Source organism: Leptonotus elevatus, chromosome 1 (assembly GCF_054856555.1).
Source record: "Leptonotus elevatus isolate MCC_2025b chromosome 1, RoL_Lele_1.0, whole genome shotgun sequence".
Classification (NCBI taxonomy): Eukaryota; Metazoa; Chordata; class Actinopteri; order Syngnathiformes; family Syngnathidae; genus Leptonotus; species Leptonotus elevatus.
Window position 1 is genome coordinate 36,276,065 of NC_141239.1, and position 8,508 is coordinate 36,284,572.

The 8,508-nt window shown below is 41.6% G+C and overlaps 1 non-coding gene across 1 annotated transcript; it reads right to left on the bottom strand.

Moving 5' to 3' along the window:
• Positions 1 to 526: 526 nt before the first annotated feature.
• On the bottom strand, positions 527 to 598 carry trnaa-agc (transfer RNA alanine (anticodon AGC)). The gene has a single exon. It is a non-coding gene; the product is annotated as a tRNA-Ala (tRNA).
• Between the last annotated feature and the right edge of the window lie 7,910 nt (positions 599 to 8,508).

Below are 8,508 nucleotides of genomic sequence, written 5' to 3' on the forward strand. Positions count from 1 at the left end.
CCTGTTGTCAATGTTTCATTGTCCTACACACCTGATTCAAATGATCAGCTCATCAGCAAAATCTGCAGAAGCCTGGTATCAATTGTGATTATTTGATCCAGGTGTGTTGCAGGAGGGAGACATGGAAAACAGGCTGGATAGGGGCTCTTGACGACCGGACTTGGAGACCTATTCTTACAGTGAACCCGCCCATTTTAAAGTTTGCAAACTCCATATTTAGGGATTGACCAGTGATTTGAACGCTGGGCCTCATTACTGTCGCACTAATTGCAAAAGATATTGATCGTCCTTATTACGGTGTGTTTGATCAGCAAGAAAGAATGTGGAGATGCCGGGGATTGAACCCAGGGCCTCGTACATGCTAAGCATGCACTAGTAAATTAAAGATAATGGTCACCTTTCTTATTTTTTCTTCCTATGGGTCTGGGAAGAAAGATTTGAATATAGGGCCTGTTTTATATGTTATTATTAATCAATCTATGATTGTCCTTAAGTTATTTTGTTGGTCAATCAGCAACAAAGAATGTGGAGATGCCAGGGTTTGAACCTGGGGCCTCATACATGCTAAGCATGCGCTCTACCACTGAGTTACATCCCCAACATTAGCACATGGGTGGCTGTTGGCTTGATACCGACACCACCTAGTGGTACTCCGCTAATGACATTGTTGACAGCTAAAAGTCCATCAAAGTCCATCGCCAATGTAATCATCACTCAGTCAATCTAATCGTCGATCAATGCCCATTTTGCTGACGAATGACGGAAACATTGACGATGCCCATTTCGCTGAGGAATGACAAATACATTTAGTTAAAATTCAGAACTACAGAACAAATTTAACTTGCTAGTAAAGATACTACTTTGTCACCTCACCAACCACAACGTTTTGAGCATTGAATACACTCAGTACAAGAGCTGGATCAAACATTCTGCCTTTGCATATATAATGACGCTTTCAGCATTGCAGCGGCGTCAAACTCATAATTACAGATGTGTGTAACTTGGTTACCTCAGTTACTTAACATGAGAAATAAATGGATACCTCTGGTGGCTCTGCTGTTCAATTTAAAGAAAAAATATTATCTTTATACCGGCAGAATACAGTAGTTGGTACGGTGTTGGAATGGGATCCATTCTAGGAAATCAACATGCAACTTCAATCTTCAGAGTATTGGCGTTGGTAGCATTGCTAGCTTTGGTTAAATTTGCTTCAATGTGACATTCAGTAATACAATTGCATTATTGCATCGATGTCTACTCACACGCAATGAAGAACAAAAGTAGAAGGGGGGAAAAAAAGCAAAGCAAGGACAAATGTTTTAAAATTGTGGGGCACTCATCAATCTTTCCCCAGATCAATTTTCTAAAGGCCAAGCGATCATGAATACAGCTTGAATGGGGTTAATCTGTGGAAATTATTTCGTTATTAATAATAATTTCTCAAATATCTAATGGCTCGTAAAGACGGACTGTATCCTTAATCAAAGCTGATAGGAAAGTCCGTCTTTGTACATCAGAAAATGTCCTCCCCATGATTGCTCTAAATGGTGTATGGATTTATTTCCTATAAATAATCTCACACGAAATGCTGTCATCTAACCATTCTCGCTATCAAAACACCTTGGCTTGATATTTTTGTACTTTAGTTTTCGCTTTCCATGAACCTATTTATGTTACGCTTGAATCAAATTCAACTACGAAGTGTTTAATATGCGTGTGTGTACACGTATGCGTGAGCGCACGTGCGTGTGTGTGCGGAGGTTTGACAGGTACTCGTTATGTTCTGTTCTGACAATCATATTGCGAAGAAAATAGTGTATTACATTTATTCTCTGTCATTATAGCAGTGCTTGTGTGTGTATGTGTTGAGAAGTTGAGACAAGCATAATGAAGTAGCAGAAAGCTGCCTTCATCCACGGACCCCTTAAACAAGCAATTATGGTTAATTTGTCCTTTAAACAGACATGGGAAGTCATTTGTCTGAAAGCACACACACACGAGCACACACACGAGCACAATGGGAGAATATTCATGTCTAAACCTCCCCCTTCACAAACACTTAGAGCTAATTATTGTTATTAACATCATGGTTGAAATCCCTCCACAAGGACATGTCAGCACACTTCAACATCTGCACCCTTTTTTACTTTCATGGAAGAAATGAAAGAAATGGGGGAGGAGGAGGTGGGAAGAAGTGACACATAACGATATCTTGGGATCACCTTGAGAAAGCAACATCAAAATGTACTACTTGTCCAAGTCCTTTTATTTAACACACAGTGACACTGTTTCGCCACACTCGTAATGGGCTCTCGGAATGCATTGGCCCAATCCAGGCATGAATATTGATTTAGCCATAAGCAGCACTATTCCCATTATCGGCAAAACTATGCTTATCGTATCATTATTTTCGTCACCTGCTATCATGTACAAGAATATGACAATGGTAATATGTTAAATATAATTGTAAGCTATAAAACACTGGATAATGGTTTCATTCATATTCATGATCAATGCCAAACAGATGGGAAAGATCAATAAAGCATGTGTGCTTAACATACATGAAAATGCATGTGAATTGAAGAAGCGTGTTGGGCAAGCTGTTTGGAAAATTCCGTGAGTTGAGCTTCAACTTATTAAGATGACTTTTGACATCACTCTGCCTTACGGGTGTTCAAAATGACTTGTTTTGCCCACATCAATGGTCAGTGGTTATCTATAACATCAATGCTGGTTGTTCGTGAAGCACCCGCTAAATAACGTCATAGTGTAATAGACGCAACTTGACTTGAACTGGACTCATCGTCCTAATGGAACCATGAAAGTGAAACAGTAAAACAAGCTTCATTTGTTTCATGTCATCTATAGACTATGTATAAGGCTATGTTTAGTCTAGTTAGCATGTTGCGTGGCTAACTCAATAGCTAACACCACTGTCGTCGTCATCATAGCGATCTTGATTTGATCAACAGCTCTGGCTCACTGTTGAGCTTTCCTTTTATTTTCTCTCTTTTTTTTAACCTTGTTTATGTTTTCTAACCTAAATGCTCTCTAAACATGCGCGCATGATTTTCGCTGGCTCAGGGCCAAACTTCCCGTATTTGCAGTTAAGATCAGCTGTTGGCACGCCTTGTTAGCACTACATTAGCTCCTGGTGCAAAGCCCATTGTTCCCCATGAGGTGAGGAGGAGGACGGGGCATAGAGCAAGATCTGTTTTCCTGAGAATGTTAGATCTATCCCAAAAAGACAGATGAGCCCACTTTGGTATGGGGTAGATGCCACGGACTTCCGTTTCTGGCCACTGCTGGTCCCGTTCCAACACCCGCACCCCCACCCTTTGCGCCCCCGAACCGCGCGCTCCTGCTCATCGGCAAGAGGGCGTCTCGGCTATCTGAAATGCTTCGGACACTGAGATAGACACTACACACTCGCAGCCTCGCACTCGTCGACGGGAACGCGCAACCGAGGGGCACAAAGGCGGAAGACCAAGTACTGGGACAATTCTGCTGCTGTTTACAGCGTCATGGCTAACAGTGCTAACACCACACATTTTTCCTCCTTACACGATATTTTTTTGGTGTCCACTATTACTACTCAGACAATGCAAATTTTTTAATTGTTAGTGATGGGATTTATGGCTCTTTGACGAGAGCCGTTTAATAAAGAACTGTTCACTTAAAAGAGCCGTTCAAAGGACTGGCTCCTTTATGCTTTTTAGCATTATTTTGAATCATCAATGTTTTACTCATAAAATCAACACTGAGGTTAGTGATACATTGCAATTCGGTTCCCATCGTTCACATTGATTCAAAAGACTTGAGTCGACTCATTCTGGGACTAAAAATGGTTACGTTAGTTTATCTTGTCTTGCTGACAATGTTAAAACACTTGATGATTTCCTTGAGCGGTCGTGGTTCAGGGTGTAGAGACGGTTGTTCAGTAACCAGAAGGTCAGCTGTTCGATCCCCGCTCTCCCCAAATCATGTGTCGTTGTGTCCTTGGGCAAGGCACTTCACACACAATCCCTCCAGTGCTACTCACGCTGATGTATGGTAGGTGCGAATGTTTGGTGGTGGATGAAGGTGACGTAGGGGCACACTGGTAGCCACACTTCCGTCAGCCTGCCCCAGAAGGACAAAAAACACAGTAGGCCGAATCCACAAAAGTTTTGCGGGGCTTTTGGTTTTTGCGCCGTGCTAACTAGAAAAAAATGGAGCATTCTAGTGTGTCACTAACTGCACTTTCCAGCAGAATACGCCTTGGTGCGCTAGTGGTATTTGTGTGTATTAAAATGAGGTAATGTGAATTTTGATTGTTGGAGAAATCGCCCACCTCTATGCAAATGAGCCTCATTGATAACCAATGTTTAATTCACTAACACCAGCGCTAGTTGCATACACATTTTGAGTGACACAAACAATGTCTACAGAAAGCTAGCACGATATGTGGAAGCCGACACACAAATCACGCACTGTGCGTCAGGTGCCAATCGCCGTCAGATTCAAAGTAATTTAGACCAGTAATAAACTACAGTGAAATTAATCTTTTAAAGTATGGACTCTTAGACACTAACAATAAACACTCAGACGGACACACAATAAACTGTCAGATCACAGGTTTGCCCTTTTGATCCCCTCCCCTCATTGTCTCTGACAGTTGGCTTGCTGCTCACTGGTCCTAAATGAATTCATATTTCTTCTGGCCACTTGAATTTGTCACTTGACTTCTCTGTGTAATGCTCACTTCTTAAAGACTGTGACAATGCCTGCGTGTGCAATGTGCTTGCAAACCTGCTTCACACACTTGCGTCGTGGATGAAAACACATGGCTAATAGAGTCACCGACTGTCAGGCTGCCAAGTCAGGCAAAAGATCTCCAGATGGCTTCCATGATGAACCTGTCAAAGGTGATCTTATTTTTCCGTCAAACACAATATAAAGGCCTGCCGAATCATGACTAACAGAGTGGAGAAAAACAAAAGCTGGCAATATACAAGGTCCCAATGGGGTCCTTGTAAAACCAGAACAATCTTACAACTGTAGTTAAAAAGGATCCAAGCACCTGAAATAAAAGTGTGCAATAGTATACTGGAGATCAACCTTGTTTACAGTTTTTGCCACATCAAATTATTTCCACCTACTAGCGGTTGGTCAATAGAGGATGCTATACTGTCACCCCACCACGGATGGGGGTGGAGCTATTAACCGGATTAAGCGTGTTTTTTAAACGTCAGGAAGATATAACCGCAGCCGTTCAACAACACCGGTTATTTCCACTCACAACAGTCTGTCAGTTTAAAACCCCTTCAGACCCATAGATGGTCCCAGTAGACGTGACATATTTGCGTCTGAACCAATAAAACGCATCATTTGGATGATGTCAACACTTCTGGTTCATGATTGGATTTTAACTAAACAATCACAAGTTGATTGGCATGATGTTCATGTTAAAAATGTTGCACAAACAGGTGCTCGTCAAAAAATTTGAATATCCTCGAAAAGTTGAATAATTTCCGTAATTCCATTCAAAAAGTCAAACTTTCATAGATTATAGATTCAGGGCACCCAAATTAAGCGATTTCAAGTATTTATTTGTTTATTTTTACATTATTTGATCTTCCAGCTCATAAAACCCATGAAAACAGGATGTCCAAAAATGTGAATAATGTGAAGAAATCACCATGCATACTTCACAGTCTTTTGCATGGACAAAGATAAGATGGATGGATGGATGCTATTTTCAAAACGATATGTCAATCTTCAATAGTTGGTTGGATTCCCTTTGCCTTACTCAGTGTCTCGATGCGCTGTGTTATTGCCTGGGGGTCCTGGAAGCCCAGGCTTTCTTGATGCTTGATGCATGCTGTCAGCTCTTTGTTTTTGGGTCCGGGGGCCCTCATTTTCCTCTTTATAATATTGTATTACATGAGAAAAACAAGGGCCACAATACAGTACTATCAAGAGGAGAATGAGGGCCGCCAGACCCAAAAAGCAACAGCAAGCATCAAGAAAGCCTGGGCTTCCGGGACCCAATGCTACGGCACATCGAAGCAGTGGTTCGCTGCACCGATCCGCCTGTCGATCTCCCCCTCCCTCCTGCCCTCACTAGTGAGCAAGACCCCAAAATACTTGAACTCCTCCATTTGGGGCAGGATCTCATCCCCGAACCGGAGAGGGCACTCCACCCTTTTGCGACTGAGGACGATGGTCTCGGATTTGGAGGTGCTGATCCTCACCCCAACCGCTTCACACTCGGCTGTGAATCGTTACAGTTCATTCAGTAACTCTTGCTAGGGAAATGCACAATTCTACATGACAGAATAAAGGCCTATATGACAAAATAAGAGTAAAAAAATACAGAATATAAATACAGGACCGAGGAGTGACCAGGACCATATCAACTGCATAGCAACTGACAACTTCATCATTACAAGGGCCATAGCCACCGCATAGCAACTGACTTAATCCTCACATGGGACATAGCAACTGACCACTTCATCACCGGAAGGGACAAAGCAACTTCATAGCGACTGACAACTTCATCATCTCAAGGGACATAGCAAAACTGCATAGCAACTGACAATTTCATCATCACATGGGGCATAGCAACTTACAAAACTTAAATGTGGTTCCAGCGTAAAGTTGACTTCATGCCTCCAAAATTTCAAATAAACTTTGAGTGCAAGTTCATCAACAGAAATGTATAATCGGCTCTAAAACATAATAATGATTCACAATATTCCCCCCAATGCTCTATAGACACTATACATATGTATAGTTTCCTTTTTTACAAGGTGGTTATAACTTTGTTGGATTTTATGAATTAGTGCAAAAAGCTTTTTTTCCCCCAAGCCCAGTTAATTAATACCACCCAAAAAAAAAGCACATAAGAGTATGCGCTATGTGTCATCATCCAGTAATTCTATATCTCTTTTACATGAGCTCTTGGAGAATATGGCACAATAATATGCAGCATAAAATCAATGGCTTGTTTAATTCAAATGGGGGGCAGCAGCCGTCCTTGTTATCCCATTTGACACACCATTAAACAGCTTGAGGAATAAACATTATTTTTAGCTTGATCACAGATTCACCAGGCACATCATTGCTATTAAAAATAACATGGGGAAAGCTCCTTATTATCAACCTGTGGTCTAGATTGTTGACCTACAATAACTGCACATAAAAACACTGCCGTACTCTTGAGTGCCCAAATACTGTACTACAGTGTGCAGTGACTGTTTTGTTTGTTTTGTTTATCTATGTATCTGAACATACAACAGATGCACTGTGCAATCGTCAACAGACTCTGGGCTTCCTCTTTTGTTTTTACAGACATGTCATTTTGTATATGTTGCCCTTGATAAACTTTCCCTGAGGTGATGTCAGAAATTAATTTCTTTTGGTCTTTATTTGTAGAACATGTGTCCCCTTCCCCTAAACATCAGCCCCCATGCATTCCCCAACGCTGTGATTTTTCAAAGCTATTTTAAGACAATGTGTGATTATCTGTGACATTGCTTGACATGTGCCTCAAGGCTGCTTCTGTCTTCACTATCTCTGCTCGCTCCCTCCCGTCTGCCTCGCTCTTTCTTCCTGTCTCCCTCTAATCAAAAAGCCAAACCAGGCAGAGAGCTCAGAGCAAATAACAAGTCAGTCCCTGTGGATGTTTGAAGATGACGGAGGGACCGGAGCGACGAGGGAGGAAATGCACTCTGACTGTTCCCTGTCTTGAAGTCAACACAATGTTTTACCCTCTATTGTTGCACCAGCTTTTCTTCCGAATTTCTGGCATCTGTGTTGTGTTGCGAGCCGCTTGTGTGTTATATGTAAGGAGACATTCCTGTTTCCACACTATTTACTGAGACAATAGCCAAAGTCAGGTATTAATTGTGCACCAAATCATAGCATTCACAAATGAGATGTTTTGATCATCAGCACATTATTAGCTCATGACGACAAGGACTCCCTCACCGCCTTCCAAATGACATGAACATTGGATTTAAGCTTTGATTGGGCAACTGAAAACTTTGGTTTTTTTCAAAACAGAAGCAAAATAACTACATTGGTCTCCAGTCGCCTCCAATCTAAAACCCGCACATTTTGCAACCAAACTCTCCAACCACCTCATTAAGAAGTTTTGCAGCAGCACTGAGACCAAACATGCTAAACACAGTCATTAATTGTGGAACTACAAACACACGTGCTAGCAGTGGGTTTGTGCTGGTGGGGATGCCGAAAACATGGTCCATGGACTGACTTGTACCAAGCATAATGATGCTATGATAGGCACTTTAATAATATGTGGTACTCCTTGTACAGGGATAGCGTTTCAAGTGAGTCGCCTAAAAGGGCATAGAGTACACCATTGTTGACTTTTTTATAGGCTGTCAAAATGAGTGTGTTAATTTTGAGTTCATTTAAAGTTCCTTTAACTACACTCATTTTTTAATGACCGTACTCTACTGGGGCAATTCCAGTCGCGTCCACATCAAAATTTAGCAGTAA